This window comes from Ranitomeya imitator, chromosome 5, assembly GCF_032444005.1.
Source record: "Ranitomeya imitator isolate aRanImi1 chromosome 5, aRanImi1.pri, whole genome shotgun sequence".
NCBI classification, from domain to species: Eukaryota; Metazoa; Chordata; class Amphibia; order Anura; family Dendrobatidae; genus Ranitomeya; species Ranitomeya imitator.
Window position 1 is genome coordinate 374,077,717 of NC_091286.1, and position 22,153 is coordinate 374,099,869.

Consider the following 22,153-nt stretch of genomic DNA (forward strand, 5'->3'; position numbering starts at 1 on the left):
CAAGTCCATAATCCAGTATTAGATTGGAAATCCATGTCTGTGTTCAGCTGGGGTTGTCAGGGGGTACATGGTGATGTCCCATTTCTGTCTATTTCGTCATCCACCCCTTCTGAGGTTCCAGAGTTCTTGTCTGATTACCGGGATGTATTTGATGAGCCAAGTCCGATACCCTACCTCCGCATAGGGATTGTGATTGTGCTATCGATTTGATTCCTGGTAGTAAATTCCCAAAAGGTCGACTGTTTAATTTATCTGTGCCTGAGCACGCCGGCTATGCGTAGTTATGTGAAGGAGTCCTTGGAGAAGGGGCATATTCGCCCGTCATCGTCGCCATTAGGAGCAGGGTTCTTTTTTGTGGCCAAGAAGGATGGTTCGCTGAGACCTTGTATAGATTACCGCCTTCTAAATAAGATCACGGTTAAATTTCAGTACCCCTTGCCGTTGTTATCTGATTTGTTTGCTCGGATTAAGGGGGCTAGTTGGTTCACCAAGATAGATCTTCGTGGTGCGTATAATCTTGTGCGTATTAAGCGAGGCGATGAATGGAAAACTGCATTTAATACGCCCGAGGGCCATTTTGAGTATCTAGTAATGCCATTCGGACTTGCCAATGCTCCATCAGTGTTTCAGTCCTTTATGCATGACATCTTCCGAGAGTACCTGGATAAATTCCTGATTGTGTACTTGGATGACATTTTGATCTTCTCGGATGATTGGGAGTCTCATGTGAAGCAGGTCAGAACGGTGTTTCAGGTCCTGCGTGCTAATTCTTTGTTTGTGAAGGGATCAAAGTGTCTCTTTGGTGTTCAGAAGGTTTCATTTTTGGGGTTCATCTTTTCCCCTTCTACTATCGAGATGGACCCTGTTAAGGTCCAAGCTATCCATGATTGGACTCAGCCGACATCTCTGAAAAGTCTGCAAAAGTTCCTGGGCTTTGCTAATTTTTATCGTCGCTTCATCTGCAATTTTTCTAGTATTGCTAAACCATTGACCGATTTGATAAAGAAGGGTGCTGATGTGGTCAATTGGTCTTCTGCTGCTGTGGAAGCTTTTCAAGAATTGAAGCGTCGTTTTTCTTCTGCCCCTGTGTTGTGTCAACCAGATGTTTCGCTTCCATTCCAGGTCGAGGTTGATGCTTCTGAGATTGGAGCAGGGGCTGTTTTGTCGCAGAGAGGTTCTGATTGCTCGGTGATGAAACCATGCGCCTTCTTTTCCAGGAAGTTTTCGCCTGCTGAGCGAAATTATGATGTTGGCAATCGAGAGTTGCTGGCCATGAAGTGGGCATTCGAGGAGTGGCGTCATTGGCTTGAAGGAGCTAAGCATCGCGTGTTTGTCTTGACTGATCATAAGAACTTGACTTATCTCGAGTCTGCCAAGCGGTTGAATCTTAGACAGGCTCATTGGTCGCTGTTTTTTGCCCGTTTTGACTTTGTGATTTCGTACCTTCCAGGCTCTAAAAATGTGAAGGCGGATGCTCTGTCTAGGAGTTTTGTGCCCGACTCTCCGGGTTTATCTGAGCAGGCGGGTATTCTCAAAGAGGGAGTAATTGTGTCTGCCATCTCCCCTGATTTGCGGCGGGTGCTGCAAAAATTTCAGGCTAATAAACCTGATCGTTGCCCAGCGGAGAAACTGTTTGTCCCTGATAGGTGGACGAATAAAGTTATCTCTGAGGTTCATTGTTCGGTGTTGGCTGGTCATCCTGGAATCTTTGGTACCAGAGAGTTAGTGGCTAGATCCTTTTGGTGGCCATCTCTGTCGCGGGATGTGCGTTCTTTTGTGCAGTCCTGTGGGATTTGTGCTCGGGCTAAGCCCTGCTGTTCTCGTGCCAGTGGGTTGCTTTTGCCCTTGCCGGTCCCGAAGAGGCCTTGGACACATATCTCTATGGATTTTATTTCAGATCTTCCCGTCTCTCAAAAGATGTCAGTCATTTGGGTGGTCTGTGATCGCTTCTCTAAGATGGTCCATTTGGTACCCTTGTCTAAATTACCTTCCTCCTCTTATTTGGTGCCATTGTTCTTCCAGCATGTGGTTCGTTTACATGGCATTCCAGAGAATATCGTTTCTGACAGAGGTTCCCAGTTTGTTTCGAGGTTTTGGCGAGCTTTTTGTGCTAGGATGGGCATTGACTTGACTTTTTCCTCGGCTTTCCATCCTCAGACTAATGGCCAGACCGAACGAACTAATCAGACCTTGGAAACATATCTTAGATGCTTTGTTTCTGCTGATCAGGATGACTGGGTGTCCTTTTTGCCTTTGGCTGAGTTCGCCCTTAATAATCGGGCCAGCTCGGCTACCTTGGTTTCGCCGTTTTTCTGCAACTCTGGGTTCCATCCTCGTTTCTCTTCAGGGCAGGTTGAGTCTTCGGACTATCCTGGTGTGGATACTGTGGTGGACAGGTTGCAGCAGATTTGGACTCATGTAGTGGACAATTTGACCTTGTCCCAGGAGAAGGCTCAACGTTTCGCTAATCGCAGACGCTGTGTGGGTCCCCGACTTCGTGTTGGGGATCTGGTTTGGTTATCTTCTCGTCATATTCCTATGAAGGTTTCCTCTCCTAAGTTTAAACCTCGTTTCATTGGTCCGTATAGGATTTCTGAGGTTCTTAATCCTGTGTCTTTTCGTCTGACCCTTCCAGATTCTTTTTCCATACATAACGTATTTCATAGGTCATTGTTGCGGAGATACGTGGCACCTATGGTTCCATCTGTTGATCCTCCTGCCCCGATTTTGGTGGAGGGGGAGTTGGAGCATATTGTGGAGAAGATTTTGGATTCTCGTGTTTCAAGACGGAAACTCCAGTATCTGGTTAAGTGGAAGGGTTATGCTCAGGAAGATAATTCCTGGGTCTTTGCCTCTGATGTCCATGCTCCCGATCTTGTTCGTGTCTTTCATATGGCTCATCCTGGTCGTCCTGGGGGCTCTGGTGAGGGTTCGGTGACCCCTCCTCAAGGGGGGGTACTGTTGTGAATTCTGTGGCAGAGCTCCCTCCTGTGGTCACAAGTGGTACTTTGGCTTATTCTCTCTGTGAGCTTCCATTGGTGGAGGAGAGTGGTACTGCGGCTTCTGAGTTTCCTTCCTCAGGTGATGTGGTGAAGTCGTTAGGTGCTGCTCTATTTAACTCCACCTAGTGCTTTGATCCTGGCATCCAGTCAATGTTCTAGTATTGGACCTGTTTCCTCCTGGATCGTTCCTGTGGCCTGCTGCTCTGCATAGCTAAGTTCCGCTTTTGCTATTTTGTTTGCTGTTTTTCCTGTCCAGCTTGCTTATTTGTTTTTTTTTGCTTGCTGGAAGCTCTGGGACGCAGAGGGTGTACCTCCGTGCCGTTAGTTCGGTACGGAGGGTCTTTTTGCCCCCTTTGCGTGGTTTGTTGTAGGGTTTTGTGTTGACCGCAAAGTTACCTTTCCTATCCTCGCTCTGTTCAGAAAGTCGGGCCTCACTTTGCTTAATCTATTTCATCTCTACGTTTGTCTTTTCATCTTAACTCACAGTCATTATATGTGGGGGCTGCCTTTTCCTTTGGGGTATTTCTCTGAGGCAAGGTAGGCTTATTTTCTATCTTCAGGCTAGCTAGTTTCTCAGGCTGTGCCGAGTTGCATAGGGAGCGTTAGGCGCAATCCACGGCTGCCTCTAGTGTGGTTGGAGAGGATTAGGGATTGCGGTCAGCAGAGTTCCCACGTCTCAGAGCTCGTTCTATGTTTTTGGGTTATTGTCAGGTCACTGTATGTGCCCTGACTTCTATGTCCATTGTGGTACTGAATTATCTTATCATAACAGTTAACATACAAAGGTTAATAAGTACATATAAGGATTAAATACATATAGTAATTACGTAAATATATAGATTAACTACATAAAGTATACTTTCATCATCCACAAGAGGTTTTTAAACATCATCCGTCTGAAATATTAGAGAAGCAACACCAAGACAGAGAACACCTGGGAGATTCCCTACACTGCATGGGCGTCCCAAATTATGCAGGTATCAGCACACTGTACATGTACAGGTACCCCAGTTTTGGCATCTTTCTTAGTCATATTTCTCTGTTCTTATATAGGGATTTACACTATGTAGTAAATCTAGTTTCACCCAGGCCTTCAAGTGGCCAGCTTTCAAAGTTGTATGAAACTGAGATATCATGGAGTCATCAGACGAGGGGCCATAAACCTCTAGAAAATAAAAGCCACAAGGATTTAGATCAAACCACCACCGGCATAGTTTCAGTAAACCTTAATGTTTTACAATGACAAACAGAAAACATATAGAGGCTTAGAACTGTTTGTGAAGTGAATAATCAAACATTTCTCAAGATTGTGTCACTATGAGCATTGTCTGTCACATCTCTAAATGTTTTACAAGAAATGCAGTTATGTGATTGTCTGAATGCATTCGGTATACAGTATACTGGGTTTCAAATCGCCATTTGTATATTTGCCATTTGTATATTTGAGGCAGACAAAGGCTCTCATGGAGAGAAACTAAAATATTGTGGAAAAAGAAACATTTGTAATAAACTACTAAGCCAAAATAACAACATTGCATTATCAAATTTATATGAAGTAGATTATGTCCAATGTGAGCAACCAAGCTGCACAAAAAGGAGCTTTTCAAGTGAGCTCTTTAAGGTACACAAATTAGGGTTGAGCAAAACGGATCGGACAAATTCAAAAATCGCTGACATTCGGCAAAGTCGGGTTTCATGAAACCTGACCCAATCCTAGTGTGGGATCGGCCATGAGGTCGGCGAATTTCGCGCCAAAGTCGCGTTTTGTATGACGCTTTCAGCGCCATTTTTCAGCCAATGAAGGAGGATGCAGAGTGTGGGCAGCATGATGACATAGGTCTTGGTCCCAGCCATCTTAGAGAAGGGCATGACAGTGATTGGCTTGCTTTCTGCGGCGTCACAGGGGCTATAAAGGGGCATGCACGCCGACCACCATCTTACTTCTGCCGATCGAAGCATAGGGAGAGGTTGCCGCAGCTGCATCAGAAGAAAGGATATAGTTAGGGAGGAAAGATTAAGCCCCGGAACTGCTTGTGCTGTAGCGATTTCTACTGTCCAACACCACCATTTGTTTGCAGGGACAGTGGACATATTTTTGTGCATCAGCTCTGTAGCTAATAAGGCTGCCTTATAAGGCTTCCTGATAGCTGCATTGCTGTTTGCACACAGCTGTGCAAAACAACTGCTTTTTTTAAAAGCAAAAATCCTGTTGCTCCTTTCTGCACAGTTATCTTGTTTATTTGTCCACACTTTTGTGTGCAGCAGTCCTTTTTTTTGCTGCCATACTTTTCCTGAGATCATTGTAGGGAGACTGAAATTGTACTACAGTCCTTGTATTTTTTCATATATCTTCCAGCCACTTTCTGCCACTTAGATTGCGTTGTTTTATACACTGGGCCTGAGATTTGGTTCAGTCTCCCCCCAAAAAAGGGAGTTTCAAATTCTCACAAAGTGGATCTACTGCAGTTCTATTAGTTTTGTGTATGTCATCCAGCCACTTTTTGCCACTTAGATTGCGTTGTTTTATACACTGGGCCTGAGTTTTGGGTCAGTCTCTCCCAAAAAAGGGAGTTTCAAATTCTCACAAAGTGGATACACTGCAGTTCTGTTAGTTTGGTGTATGTCAGCCAGCCACTTTCTGCCACTTAGATTGCATTGTTTATACACTGGGCCTGAGTTTTGGGTCAGTCTCCCCCCAAAAAAGGGAGTTTCAAATTCTCACAAAGTGGATATACTGCAGTCCTGCTAGTTTGGTGTATGTCAGCCAGCCACTTTCTGCCACTCAGATTGTGTTGTTTTATACACTGGGCCTGAGTTTTGGGTCAGTCTCCCCCCAAAAAAGGGAGTTTCAAATTCTCACAAAGTGGATCTACTGCAGTTCTGTTAGTTTGGTGTACGTCAGCCAGCCACTTTCTGCCACTTAGATTGCATTGTTTATACACTGGGCCTGAGTTTTGGGTCAGTCTCCCCCCAAAAAAGGGAGTTTCAAATTCTCACAAAGTGGATCTTCTGCAGTCCTCTTAGTTTGGTGTATGTCAGCCAGCCACTTTCTGCCACCTAGATTGCATTGTTTTATACACTGGGCCTGAGTTTTGTGTCAATCTCCCCCCCAAAAAAGGGAGTTTCAAATTCTCACAAAGTGGATCTACTGCAGTCCTGTTAGTTTGGTGTATGTCAGCCAGCCACTTTCTACCACTTAGATTGCGTTGTTTTGTACATTGTGCCTGAGTTTTGGGTCAGTCTCCCCCCCAAAAAAGGGAGTTTCAAATTCTCACAAAGTGGATCTACTGCAGTCCTGTTAGTTTGGTGTATGTCAGCCAGCCACTTTCTGCCACTTACATTGCGTTGTTTTATACACTGGGCCTGAGTTTTGGGTCAGTCTCCCCCCAGAAAAGGATGTTTCAAATTCTCACAAAGTGGATCTACTGCAGTCCTGTTAGTTTGGTGTATGTCAGCCAGCCACTTTTTGCCACTTACATTGCGTTGTTTTATACACTGGGCCTGGGTTTTGGGTCAGTCTCCCAGAAAAAGGGAGATTCAAATTCTCAACAAGTTTATATACACCTTCTACCTTTTTTTACAGTATCATATAACGGTTGTTATTTTGGTTAGATTTTCCAAAAAATGAGGAAGTCTCGTGTAAGAGGCTGTGGGCGGTGGTTGCCAGCTGGGACTGATGGTGGTGGTGCATCTGGTGGTAATGGCAAAAGCACAATAGCACCTATGGCTGGAGGTGTTGAGCAGAGTCATCGTCAGGCTACACAAGGCCTTGAAGGCTCCCTTTTCTAGGAGTAGGAAAACGGCTTTTAAAGCCGAAGCAGCAGGAAACAGTTTTGGCTTTCATTGCTGACTCAGCCTTTAGCTCTTTCGCCTCCTCTTCAGAAAGTTCCAAATATAAAAGCAGCGAGTCATCAGTGGATGCTCCCGGTCAGGAACAAGACGTTTCCTTGTGTCCTTCACCCAAACCAAAAGTGAAGGATGCGTCAGGTGACACTACAGGTTACTCCATGGAGCTCTTTACACATACCGTGCCTGGGTTAGAACGGGAAATTGTTAACTGCCCATTACAATATGAATCGGACATGGAGTGCACTGATGCACAGCCACAGCTAGATTATAATGCTGTTCCATTGACTCAGATCACTACATTTCCCTCGCAGTGTACTGAGCCAGAATCTGACCCTGATGAGACTATGGTGCCCCGTCCCGAACGCTATAGCACCGGCTTACACGGTGACACAGAGGAAGGTGCACATGACATTGAAGAGGAAGTGATGGATGACCCAGTTGTTGACCCAAATTGGCAGCCATTGGGGGAAGAGGGTGCCCCTGCCAGAAGCTCTGAAGCAGAGAAGGATGATCCGCTGCAGCCATCTACATCGCAACAGTTGTCATCTGGCAGGCCTGTATCAGGCCAAAAACGTTTGTCAAAAACAAAAACAGTTTTAGGACAGCGTGGCCATCCGGTGAAAGTAGCACAGCGTGCAATGCCTAAAAAGGTATTCCATAGTAGGAAGAGTGCAGTATGGCAATTTTTTAACCAAGATCCGAATGATCAGTCAAAAGTTATCTGTAAGAAATGCTCAAAGACCTTTAGCAGAGGGAAGAATCTTCAAAATTTAAATACAATGTGCATGCTTAGACATTTAACCAGCATGCACTTGCAAGCCTGGACTAACTACCAAATGTCCTGTATCTTGGTGCACCTGCTCAGAATGAAGGTAGTCAGCAACTCTACCTTGCTTCCCTCACTGTAAGCCCATCTGTTAGGACACCACCAGCAGCAAATTTGGAGGTATCGTCGCAAGGCCAAAGCAGTCAGGGAATCACAACGTTATTGGTAGGAAACACTGTATGTAGGCCAACATCGAGAATACCATCACCAACCCTCTCTTAATCCGCCATGTCCACCACCACCACCACCACTAGTTCCACCATATGCACCTCTCCAGTACAGCTCACTCTACAAGAGACTCTCGTTAGGAAAAGAAAGTACTCATCCTTTCTTCTGCATACACAGGGTGTGAACACCCACATTGCTAGACTAATCTCGTTAGAGATGCCGCCCTTCCGGTTGGTTGAAAGCGAAGCTATCAAAGCCCTGATGGCCTGCGCAGTACCATGCTTTGACCTACCCAGTCAACACTTCTTTGCGAGAAAAGCCATCCCAGCCCTCCACCAGCATGTCAAAGACCGCATTGTCCATGCACTGAGGCAATTAGTCAGTGGAAAGGTGCACCTCACAACAGATGCATGGACCAGTAGGCAAGGCCAGGGACGTTACGTGTCCATCACGGCACACTGGGTTAATGTGGTGGATGCAGGGTCCACAGTGGACAGCCATAGTGGGACAGTTCTGCCTAGCCCACAGTCTAGGAAACAGTTGGCTGTAGGCGTTCGCAATCGCAACCCCTCCTCCTCCTCCTCCAGAAGCGAAAGCTCGTCCACAGAGCGCAGTCGCATGACCACTCCATCCGCAGCTGTCAGTGTTGCACACGAGGTATCCCATTATCGAACAGCTAGTGGTATGCGTCAGCAGGCTGTGTTAGAAATGAAGTGTTTGGGCAACAGCAGACACACCGTGGAAGTACTGGCCGAGTACTTGCAGCAAGAAACTCAGTCATGGCTAGGCAGTGTACATCTTGAGGCAGACAAGGTAGTCAGTGATAATGGAAGGAATTTTATGGCTGCCATAGCCCTTTCAGAACTGAAACACATACCTTGCCTGGCTCACACCTTGAACCTGGTGGTACAGTGCTTCCTGAAAAATTATCCGGGGTTACCAGCCCTGCTCCTGAAGGTGCGAAGACTTTGTGGTCATTTTTTTACCTAAGCCAGCAAAATTTGTTTATCCATAGGACATATGTGGTTTAATGTAAATGATTTTTGAGGTGAAAGTTGATATTTTCCCGTACTGCTAAGAGGTCTAGGACCGTACATCTTGAGGCCTGCGGCAGGTCCGTTTACAGGAATCTCATGATTGGGAGGTCTGTAGCAGTCCGGTTCATTGGTATTTTTGTATTTTGGCTTTTCTTTTCCTGAAAGGTGATATACTGTTTGTCCTATATGTATGTTTGTCTAAAAAAAAATTTGGCATGTTATTTTAAATGAGTTTATTAAAAGTTAATTTTTAACTAAATAATCACACCCTGCTTTTCACATTACTTTATCATTTGGGCCTACTACCTGTGTCTGGCTGTCAGCCACTCATTACTGTGGTCCTCCTCCACAGAACATCTGTTTACTCTTGTTACCAATTACCAGCATTTAGCCTACTTTTTTATTTTGGGCCTACTAAGTATGTCTACGCCACTCATTACAGTTGTTCTCCACTGAACAAAGCAATGCCGCCAGTTTAGTCCTGTTACCAATATTGAACTGCATTTAGCCTACTTACTTATTTGGGCCTAGTAACTGTGTCAGCCTCTCATTACAGTTGTCTTCCACTGACAAAGCAATGCCGCCTGTGTATTCCTGTTACCAATTTTGAACTGCATTTAGCCTACTTTTTTATTTTGGGCCTACTAAGTCTCTCTGCGCCACTCATTGCAGTTGTCCTCCTGCACTGAACAAAGCAATGCCACCTGTGTACTCCTGTTATCAATTTTGAACTGCATTTAGCCTACTTTATCATTTGGGCCTACTAAGTCTGTCTGCACCACTCATTACAGTTGTCCTCCACTGAATAAAGCACTGCCGCCTGTTTAGTCATGTTACCAATTTTGAGCTGCATTTAGCGTACTTACTTTTTTGGGCCTACTAACTGTGTCAGCCTCTCATTACAGTTGTCCTCTGCTGAACAAAGCAATGTTGCCTTTTAGTCCAGTTACCAATTTTGAACTGCATTTAGCTTACTTACTTTTTTGGGCCTAGTAACTGTGTCAGCCACTCCTTACAGTTGTCCTCCGCTGAACAAAGCAATGCCACCTGTGTATTCCTGTTACCAATTTTGAACTGCATTTAGCCTACTTTTTTATTTTGGGCCTACTAAGTCTCTCTGCACCACTCATTACAGTTGTCCTCCTCTACTGAACAAAGCAATGCCGCCTGTGTAATCCTGTTACCAATTTTGAACTGCATTTAGCCTACTTTATCATTTGGGCCTACTAAGTCTGAGTGTACCACTCATTACAGTTGTCCACCACTGAATAAAACTATGCTGTCTGTGTACTCCTGTTACCAATTTTGAACTACATTTAGCCTATTTTATCATTTGGGCCTACTACCTGTGTCTGGCTGTCAGCCACTCATTACAGTTGTCCTCCTCCACAGAACAAAACAATGCCGCCTGTTTAATCTTGTTACCAATTTTGAACTGCATTTAGCCTACTTTTTTATTTTGGGCCTACTAAGTCTGTCTGCGCCACTCATTACAGTTGTCCTCCACTGAACAAAGCTATGCCACCTGTGTACCCCTGTTACAAATTTTGAACTGCATTTAGCCAACTTTTTTATTTTGGGCCTACTAACTGTGTCTGCGCCACTCATTACAATTGTCCTCCACAGAACAAAGCTATGCCACCTGTTTAGTCCTGTTACCAATATTGAACTGCATTTAGCCTACTTACTTATTGGGGCCTAGTAACTGTGTCTGCCACTCATTACAGTTTTCCTCCACTGAACAAAGCAATTGCGCCTGTTTAGTCCTGTTAGCTATTTTGAACTGCATTTAGCCTGCTTACTTTTTGAGGGCTACTAACTGTGTCAGCCTCTCATTACAGTTGTCCTCCATTGAACAAAGCAATGCCGCCTGTGTACTCCTGTTACCAATTTTGAATTGCATTTAGCCTACTTTTTTATTTTGGGCCTACTAAGTCTCTCTGCGCCACTCATTACAGTTGTCCTCTTCCACTGAACAAAGCTATGCCGCCTGTCTACTCCTGCTACCAATTTTGAACTGCATTTAGCCTACTTTTTCATTTTGGGCCTGCTACCTGTGTCTGCGCCACTCATTACAATTATCCTCCACAGAACAAAACTATGCCACCTGTTTAGTCCTATTACCAATTTTGAACTGCTTTTAGCCTAGCCTACTTTTTTGGGGGGCCTATATCTGTGTTTCTTCCTCATCCTGCCCATTTCCCAGCCACTGCTTGATGAGTCTGCTGGTACATTGACCCAGACCACTACATTCCCCTTGCACTCTACACAGCCAGAATCTGACCCTGCGGAAAGTCAGGTTCCCCTTCCCGCATACTATACCACCTTACACGGGGACAAAGAGGAAGGAGCAGATGATAGTGCAGGTTCCTTCATCAGGTGGGGGGCATACTCGTTGGCACTGGCACAGGGCCCCTCATAGTACACAAAAGTGTCTCTGGCAGTAGGAGGCACCACCTGCCGTCAAACACACCACCGTACTATGAGGGGCCCTGTGCCAGTTCCAACTAGTGGGTCCTCCCTGCTTGCTCAGGATCACAGCACTTGCAAAGTTGAAATACTTTCCTCTCCCTGCTCCACCGCTGTGACATATTCCGCGTTTCCTGGGCCCACGAAAATCTTGAGCCAGCCCTACCCCCACAACTTTAGCCAAATGACCCCCTGTTTTCAATGCCTAACTTTTATTATAAAGTAAATTAAGATTGACAAGCTTCAGTAATACGAATTGATGTTTTTGGCATTAAAATGGGCACTGTAGGTGTTTTCCTGTCCTCCATTCACTGCCGACTTTGATTCCCCATTGACTTGCATTGGGTTTCATATTTCGGTCGGACCCCGACTTTTCGCAATAATTGTCCAATTTCACCCGACCCGACTTTTGAGAAAGTCAAGTTGCGCGAAACCCGACTCGATCCTAAAAAAGTAAAAGTCGCTCAACTCTACTCATTTGTGCACCTGAATTGCCAATAAATTATTGAACCAAGAAAACTGTGTGCTATCTTCTTCTTCTGATATACTTTTTATAGGATCTGGAAAGGCCTTTACTTGTAGGTGGGGGCCCAGGTCCAAATTTTGCACTGGAACCTATGGGACTCTCATTACGCCACTGGTGCTATCTAAATAAAATGATTATTATTTACAATATTAATGTACTACAGCTATGTTTGAGAGTGCTTGCAATATCAAAATAAATTTATTTCAGTTTTTGACACATTTGAGGTTCTGTCTTTTAAATTTAATTTTAATAAAACTAGAGCATCATTTTTATTTTATTGCAGAATGTTTTTATTCAAAATTATGCATTTTGAAAATTGTACTATTAAAAGCTTTTTCTGGTTCTTCCTTTGGACAAGTTCAAATAGTTTTTTTGTCAAAAGCCTTGAAGATATCCTAAATTCTTCTAAATGGCTTTCTTTACCAATGAATATTGTGCATCATTGAATATGTCCTAATGATTCCCACTACAGCTGAACCAGAAACCAAACCTTCTTTAATATTCTATCCTAATTATTCTCATTTTCTGTAATTTAACAACTTCTCATATTATTTTTAATGGAAAAGTCATGCAATATTGAGCAGTAACTGCTGTTAATTTCCTGCTGTATATCATTTGCATTTTCTCATTGCTTGTGGAGACTAATTAACATGCTCTAATTATCATACTGATTGTCTACTTTAGCTTATGAGAATATAGGCATCTCAACCCTCGTTGATCTTACAATAGAAGAATTTATTGTTTTCAATAAAAGCATTTGGATAAAATCGGGATTAGATTTTTTGCACTGTAAATGCATGCCATCTATCAGTGCTGGAGCTGTTAAGTGATTTAATTCAAAAAAGTAATGAATGTTGCTGCAAATCTAATATAGACCAGCTAATTCCTTTAGTGGTAAGAGGATATTCGCCTTACTAAGCAGAAATTGTATGACATTGCACTGCCATTAAAAAAAAAAAGGTTTGGTTTCTATTATTCACTTCAGTATGGAGGCTTGCCTGGAAAATAAATTTACTGATGTCAAAATGTGAGAAAATTGCCAGCAGTTATAGAGTCAAGTGTGAAATTGAACCCAGGATTAAATGGTTTTTATATTTTAGGAGAATATTTCATCCTTTTCAAACCTAGTTTCTATATAGAAGCAGCACAATGTGCTAAGCTGCTCTCTGCATGATACTGCACCACGCCACGTTAAACCAAGTGCGCCAATGTTGTGTGCTGAGTAAACCTTGAACTATGACTAGGATTACAAATCTACTTCCTAGCAACCTGCAAGCTCTGAGCATTAAACACAAGCTCCGTTGAAGAAACTTAAACTCTCAGACACAATTGGTTTGCCATGCTTCACTGGGTTTCTATGTTTCTTACGCTTCTATCCAATTTTCTGTTCCCCAATAATTATAATAATTGCTAAACAATCTTATGGACTGTTGATCTGCCTGGTTGCTTACACGGTCAGAACAAAATGCTGATGAAAAGTATAAGCGTATGAAAAAGTATATGCCATTTGCGTAGTGTGGCCAAAGGTAAATTAGCTGCATATGAAAACAAATATAGACTTGCTGCGATAACAGTAAAGAGCATATGTATTTCTTGTTAAGCTTTTGTAAGTCTGTACATTTCCAAATAAATACAATAAGCAAAGCAGAATTTTTTTTCTACCAGTCAATCTCTTGCCTTAGATGGGTTCAATACTGCTATGAGTCCTGGCTGCACCTATTACAAGGCAGAGGGTAAAGATTTTTTACAGTAATTTTGTTTAATTCTTTGTAATCAATGCAAGGTCTCAAGGAACCATCTTTCTTTTTCACAAAAAATATTGGTGCACTTGCAGGTGTTGGATGAATAAATCCTTTCGCTAAAGTTTAATCTATGAATTATTTGAGGGCTTTAAATTCCTCCTCTATCCATGGGTAAATACTTCCAAAGGGTATAGCTGCTGAAAGCAATAGATCAATTGGACAATCATATGGTCGATGAGGAGGAAATTGTCAGCATTTTTCTTGTCACATACATTAGCAAATTCTATTTTGCTCAGGCTCCTCTTCAACTTCTTCATTTGATGAAGTCTGTGAGAAGTGTACAGCAGTTGGAAAAGACACTTATTTGGTTTCCCAGTTAATTGTGGGATTTTGAGTTTGTAGCCATGGCAATTTCAGTATGATTGGGAAATGTGGAGATAAGATTAACAAGGATAATACATCATGGTGATTAGGTTCCATAACTAACTCTAAGGATCCAGTCTATTGATTAACTGGTCCTGAGCTCAGTCGGATTCCATCAACAGTTTCCATTATACACATAGTTATACATAGTTATTAAGGTTGAAGGAAGACTATAAGTCCATCTAGTTCAACCCATAGCCTAACCTAACATGCCCTAACATGTTGATCCAGAGGAAGGCAAAAAAAAAAAACCCATGCGGCAAAGAGTGAGCTTCAGCTTGGGGAAAAAAACTCCTTCCCGACTCCACATACAGCAATCAGACTAGTTCCCTGGATCAACGCCCCATCAAGGAATCTAGTTTATATACCCTGTAACATTATACTTTTCCAGAAATGTATCCAGTCCCCTCTTAAATTTAAGTAATGAATTACTCATTACAACATCATATGGCAGAGAGTTCCATAGTCTCACTGCTCTTACAGTAAAGAATTTGCGTCTGTTATTATGCTTAAAGCTTTTTTCCTCCAAACGTAGAGGATGCCCCCTTGTCCCTGTTTCAGGTCTATGATTAAAAAGATCATCAGAAAGGTCTTTGTACTGTCCCCTCATATATTTATACATTAAAATAAGATCACCCCTTAGTCTTCACTATTCCAAACTAAATAGCCCCAAGTGTAATAACCTATCTTGGTATTGCAGACCCCCCAGTCCTCTAATAACCTTGGTCGCTCTTCTCTGCGCCCGCTCTAGTTCAGCTATGTCTTTCTTAAACACTGGAGACCAGAACTGTGCACAGTATTCTAAGTGTGGTCGAACTAGTGACTTGTATAGAGGTAAAATTATGTTCTCCTCATGAGTATCTGTTTTAAATTTTTGCCTGAGTTTTTTTCACAAAAGAAATGCCCATAAAGTTCCATTTGCTCATGAAACAACCAAGGTAGGAGAGGAAATCCATTGAGAATTTACTTATAACTTGATAGCAATAAAGCAATGAGAATCCTTGGTTTCTTTTTTAATGATGGGTAGTGTTGAGCATTCCGATACCGCAAGTATCGGGTATCGGCCGATATTTGCGGTATCGGAATTCCGATACCGAATTCCGATACTTCCCGCGTATCGGATACCGGAATCGGAAGTTCCCAGAATTCAAACTGAACGCAGCAGCCAATGAGGAATGATTGGAAGTGTGGGCACATCCTGTTTAGCATGGTGGGCATGTAAGTACTGGCAAGGCTGTGATTGGCTGCTGAAATGATGTCACTCTGCACTATAAAAAACGCTGCCGCCATTTTGCGCTCACTCTGCTGTGATTTCAGTTAGGGACAGGACGCTGTGTTCTAACTGAGGGCCAGTTGAGATAGCTAATTGCTTTATTTTCCTTTCCAAAGGCTAATTTAGCAAAACGCTGTGTGTTCTTCACTGTTCACCTTGCTCTTGCCTTGCAGCGCTGTTTTAACAGCGTTCTGCAAGGTCTCTGTGTGTGTGTGTGTGTGCAGCTCACTCTGTAGTCTGTGTGCAGCCATATACCCGGTTGTATTCAGCTCAGGGGGGGTTCACACTGCCTCACACAGTTGTCCTTTTTTGCTCATAGTGCAGCCTGCTGCACATTTTTTCTCAAATTTCCTATTAGTGTTTTTCCACCCGTCTCCAGCTAAATTGTGGAAAAACACTACATAGGATAACCTAGAGGGTTTTTTTTGGGCCTTGCAGCGCCGTTTACGGCTGTCTGCACGGTCTCCGTGTGAGCCCAGCTTGCCCTGTAGTCTGTGTGCAGCCATAGCCGGTTGGATTCAGCTCAGGGTTCGTTACTGCCTCATACCTTGAGAAAAATTTTCCTTTTTTTCAAATAGTGCAGCCTGTTTAAAATTTAAAAAAAAAATTCCTATTAGTGTTTTTCCACCCGTCTCCAGCTAAATTGTGGAAAAACACTACATAGGATAACCTAGAGGGTGTTTATTGGGCCTTGCAGCGCCGTTTACGGCTGTCTGCACGGTCTCTGTGTGAGCGCAGCTCGCCCTGTAGTCTGTGTGCAGCCATAGCCGGTTGGATTCAGCTCAGGGTGCGTTACTGCCTCATACCTTGAAAAAAAAATTCCTTTTTTTCAAATAGTGCAGCCTGTTTAAAATTTTTAAAAAAAATTCCCTATTAGTGTCTTTCCACCCGTCTCCAGCTAAATAGTGGAAAAACACTAAATAGGATAACCTATTGGAGGTTTTTTGGGCCTTGCAGCGCCGTTTACAGCTGTCTGCACGGTCTCCGTGTGATTTAAACTAGCTCTGTAGCCCGATCTGCAAAAAAAAAAAAAGTAAAGTTCACCAAACACAACTTAACACTTGTGTAGGCCACATTTGAAAAATAATAAAGTTTAGTCCACACTTTACAACATTAGTGTTTCTTACACCTGTTAGGAGGAGCATTTCAGGAATAAGCACACTAAGGCCTTAGTACTTTTCTGCTTATCTTTATCTGTCAACCAAGATGAAGAGGGCAGGGAGTAAGGCACGTGGGCGTGGGCGCGGAGCAGGGAGAGGAGCAGGGAGAGGACGTGGTGATTCTGTGCCTGCTGCGGGCGCCGGTGACTCGTCGTCACTCAGTTTCAGCAGGGAGCAGTCCTTCATGCGCAGCTTTGTCGGAGAGCGCCGTGCACCGCTGCTGCGTGAAGACCAAATTGAAGCCGTTGTCGGGTGGATGGCAGCTAATGCCTCGGCATCGACTTCAGTTAGTGCCACATCCTCTCAGGCACAGACCACTGGAGAGCAGCCATTTGTCTCTTCACCACCTGCCAAATTGGCCAGGCAGTCAGAGAGCCCAGGACAGGAGCCGTCTCTACTTCTGTTCTCTGAATCTCTTGGCTTGGAAACAGGGGGCCAGCCAAGCAGCATTGGAGAAATGGAAGAAGAGGCAGTGTGCAGTGATGCCCAACAGCTTTGTCTCTCTGACTCTGAAGAGGCGGGTGGGCCAGTGCCTCCGGTGACCACAGCGCAGTACGCATCTGATGATGAAACTCAGGTGATGCTTTCTGGTGCGTACTGTGCTGCCGAGACTACCCAGGAGGAGCAGTTGGTGGCAGAGGGTAGTGGAGATGATGAGGTCGTTGACCCATCGTGGCGTGAGGAACAGGAAGGTGGTGGGAGCAGCTCTGAGGAAGAGATTCCCCTTACGGGCCAAAGAGGGAGAGGGAGGGGGAAGACTGCGGAGCCTGTAGCCTCCACTTTGGCACCCGTTAGGAGCCTGTCTCTTTCCAAAGCTAAAAAGGGCGCTCCCAAGACTTGCAGTGCCTGGTCCTTTTTTGACACAGTTGCAGATGACATTTGTTTTGTCAAATGCAAGCTGTGTCATCAGAAAGTAAAAAGAGGGAAAAATGTCAGCAACCTCAATACCACAAATATGTGGAAACATGTGCGGACCAAGCACGCGGTGGAGTTACAGAAACAGACTGAAGATGTAGGCCAACCAACAGCGGCAGCTACCACCTCTTCAGCTCGTGTTGCCTCTTCCTCCAGCTCACGCACAGCTGGTTTCGCTTCCTCCCAGGATCGCCATGGAAGAACCTCTGGCACTGTTGTCCAGAGACCTTGTGTAATTCCACCCACAGCACCACCTTCCCAGTCATCCTCACACTCCCAGTCTACTCTACAGCCATCGGTAGTACAGGCATGGGAGAAAAGGCGGGCATTCTCGGCCAACCACCCCCGAGCACAGGCTCTGAATGCAGGCATTGCCAAACTGTTGTCCCTGGAAATGCTCTCGTTCAGGCTGGTGGAGACTGACAGCTTCCGTGACTTGATGGCATTGGCAGTCCCACAGTACAAGGTGCCCAGCCGCTTTTACTTCAGCAGGCAAGCTGTCCCTGCCCTGCACAGGCATGTTGAGGGAAACATAAAACATGCGCTACTGAACGCCGTCAGTAGCAAGGTCCACCTCACCACCGATGCGTGGACCAGTCAGCATGGACAGGGGCGATACGTTTCCCTCACTGCCCATTGGGTTAATGTTGTTGAGCCAGGTACAGATCGTGCGAGTGGCGCAGGACGTGTCCTGCCCACTCCAAGGATTGCAGGAATCCAGTCTGTACGCATTGACTCCTCCTCTTACACAAGTTCCTCAGAATCAACTCTGCAGGAGCCGTCACAGTCCACCTCCACATGGACCCGTGAACGTTTGCCTATGACTGACATGAGCACAGCCGTGGCCAAACGTCAGCAGGCCGTCTTGAAACTTGTTTCATTGGGGAATCGAAGCCACACAGCGCAGGAGCTCTGGAATGCCATCAAGCAGGAGAGCGATGTGTGGTTACTGCCAGCGAATCTCCAGCCAGGCATGGTAGTGTGTGACAATGGCCGAAATCTGGTGGCAGCTTTGGCCCTTGGCAACCTCACTCACATCCCATGTCTGGCACATGTGCTCAATTTGGTTGTGCAGAGTTTTCTGAGGGACTATCCGGATCTTGATGCCCTGCTGCACAAGGTCCGCCTAGAGTGTGCTCACTTGCGGCGTTCCAACTTGGCCAGATCCCGCATTGCTGCCTTCCGCCTTCCGGAACACCGCATCATATGTGACCTACCTACCCGATGGAATTACACGTTACATATGTTGGAGCAGTTGTGTGAGCAGCAGCAAGCAGTTATGGAGTACCAGCTGCATCAGGCGCAAAGAAGTCGCAGTCAGCGCCGATCAGACTTCACAACCACAGAGTGGGCCACTATGAAGGACGTCTGCCAGGTTTTGCGTCCTTTTGATTATTCCACGCAGATGGCAAGTGCAGATGATGCATTAGTCATCAGCATGACTGTCCCCCTTATCTGCCTGCTTCAGCAAACTTTGCAAGGGTTAAGGGATGATGTTGTGGAAGAGGTGGAGGATGAGGAGTCACCTTTTCCATCAGCTTCTGGAGAGTCAGCGCCACGTGGTTCCTCACAAAGGGGTACGCAGGGGCCAATTTGTGAGGAGGATGAGGAGGAGTCAATGGAGGAGGAAGAGCTCCTTCCAGAGGAGGGAGCGACACAATTGTCCAGTGGTCAGTGTGTACAGCGAGGGTGGGGTGATGACGAGCGGGCAGAGATCATGTCTCAAGCAGGGGACAGCGTTTCTGGGCCAGTTGGCACTCTGCAGCACATGGTGGATTTCATGCTGCAGTGCCTGAGAAACGACCGCCGCATCGACCACATTCTCAACATGCCTGATTATTGGGTGTTCACCCTCCTCGATCCTCGCTACCGGGACAACGTCCAAAACCTCATCCCAGCGTTGACCCGGGAGCGTAAATTGCGGGAGTACCACGACACACTGGTGAATTCCATCATCTTCTCCAGTCCAACTGAGAGGAGTGCTGCTAGTGCTTTACAAAGCAGCTCAGTGCGTCGAGGCAGTGGGGGAGGCTCTGCCCAAAGAGAGAGCAGAAGCAGTGCCTCTGCCCAAGGCAAGCCCAGTATGGCACAACTCTGGCACACTTTTGTGTGCCCGCCCCAAATGTCTACACCATCACCGGCGGCTCCAGTCAGCAGGAGGCAACGGTTCCGTCAGATGGTGACAGACTACATGGCTTGCCCTCTTACTGTACTCCCAGACGGCTCTTCCCCGTTCAAGTTTTGGGTCTTTAAGCTGGATACATGGCCAGAGCTAAGCCAGTATGCATTGGAGGTGCTGGCTTGCCCTGCGGCTAGTGTCTTATCGGAACATGTCTTTAGTGCCGCAGGTGGTGTACTAACAGACCGTCGCATGCGACTATCCTCCGATAACGTTGACCGGCTTACTTTCCTGAAAATGAACCAGGCCTGGATCTCGCAGGAATTTGCCACTCCTCTGCCTGATTAAGTAATTGGGTGTCATCCAGGTCTCCTGCTGTGTTCATCTTTCTACCACCTGAACTGCTATTCCTGGGCTCCAACACCGCCAGTTGCGGCTCAGAAGTGCAGGCTGCACAGTAAAAACATACGACCCAGTGTTATTGGGTTTCAGTAACGTCAGCTGATCCCCAGCTGTGTAGCCGGCAATGTGTCCTGCGACCGCCACGCTGGCACAACAACCTAAATGTAAAGGAACCTGTCCCCCCCCCGTCGTTTGTTACTGAAAGAGCCTTCTTGTGCAGCAGTAATGCTGCACAAGGAAAAGGTAGCTCTTTTGGTTTAGCTCCTTGCACACGCAGAACTTAACACTTATAAAATGTGTTCACTGATACCGTTATACCGTCCCGGAGCTGGGACTTTCCTTCGTAATGTGACGCAGCACAGCCGTCATTCCTACCCCCTTGGTGCCATGCGCTGCCTCCTCAGCGTTGTTTTAAGCTGTCACGGAGCCTGCGCTGTTCTGTTATCCCTTGGGCATGCCCTATTTGCGCTGCCTGTCTTCTGACATAATTTGGTGTCAGGCTGGCTGCGCCTGTGCGGCCGTGCTGCCCGAGATCCCGCCTCGCAGTGTCTTCTGATTGAGTCACACTGCGGGCCTGGGATCCATGGGCATGCGCAGTGCATATCTTCCCCTCGGGCTCTCGCTCATTTCTCTCCGCCTTCTTTAGACTGTGCGCCGTCAGCTGATCCCTAATAGCATGCCACGGCCGTGACACCGCACAGTCTGAAGAAGAGGGAAGGAGGGGAGTGAGAGTCGAGTATATGCACTGTGCATGCCCATGGATCCAAGGCCCGCAGTGGGATTACGTTAGACGAGACTGCGAGGTGGGATCTGGAGCAGCGTGGACGCACAGGCACTGACAGCCTGACACCAAATTATGTCAGAAGACAGGCAGCGCTAATTGGGCATGGCCAAGGGCTAACAGAACAGCGCAGGCTCCGTGACAGCTTAAAACAATGCTGAGGAGGCAGCGCACGGCACCAAGGGGATAGGAATGACAGCTGTGCTGTGTCCCATTACGAAGGAAATTCGCACCTCCGGGACGGTTGAACGGTATAAGGGGACACATTTTTAGTGTTTACTTCAGTGTTTGCAAGGAGCATAATTAAAAGAGCAACCTTTTCCTTTTGCATCCTTAGTGCTGCACAAGATGGCTCTTTCAGCTACAAACGTCTTGGGGGTGGGTTAAAGGTTCCCTTTCAACTTGCTCCAATCAGGCTTCGGCCTACACTCTGTTCCTCTGCTCTTCCTGCTGACCCTGGGCTCTAACACCGCCAGTTGGTGCCTGGAAGTGCTGTGTGCACAGTTAACAGTCGCTCCTCTGTTATTGGGGTTCAGTAACGTCAGCTGATCCCCAGCTGTGTGTGCGGCAATACCTCCAATCTGCTCCTCCTGCTGTCCCTGGGCTCTAACACTGCCAGTTGGTGCCTGGAAGTGCTGTGTGCACAGTTAACAGTCGCTCCTCTGTTATTGGGGTTCAGTAACGTCAGCTGATCCCCAGCTGTGTGTGCGGCAATACCTCCAATCTGCTCCTCCTGCTGTCCCTGGGCTCTAACACCACCAGTTGGTGCCTGGAAGTGCTGTGTGCACAGTTAACAGTCGCTCCTCTGTTATTGGGGTTCAGTAACGTCAGCTGATCCCCAGCTGTGTGTGCAGCAATACCTCCAATCTGCTCCTCCTGCTGTCCCTGGGCTCTAACACCGCCAGTTGGTGCCTGGAAGTGCTGTGTGCACAGTTAACAGTCGCTCCTCTGTTATTGGGGTTCAGTAACGTCAGCTGATCCCCAGCTGTGTGTGCGGCAATACCTCCAATCTGCTCCTCCTGCTGTCCCTGGGCTCTAACACCGCCAGTTGGTGCCTGGAAGTGCTGTCTGCACAGTCGACAGTCGCTCCTCTGTTATTGGGGTTCAGTAACGTCAGCTGATCCCCAGCTGTGTATCCGGCAACGTGTCATGCGACCGCCATGCTGGCACAACTAAAATGTAAGGGGACCTGTCCCCCCCCCAGGCGTTTGTTACTGAAAGAGCCACCATGTGCAGCACTAATACTGCACAAGGGAAAGGTCGCTCTTGAAATTATGCTCCTTGCAAACGCTGAACTACACACTCATGTAATGTGTCCCCTCACACCGTCCAACCGTCCCGGAGGTGGGACTTTCCTTTGTAATGTGACGCAGCACAGCCGTCATTGCTACCCCCTTGCCACCGTGCGCTGGCTCCTTAGCGTTGTTTGATTCCGTCATGGACCCTGCGCTGTTATGTTAT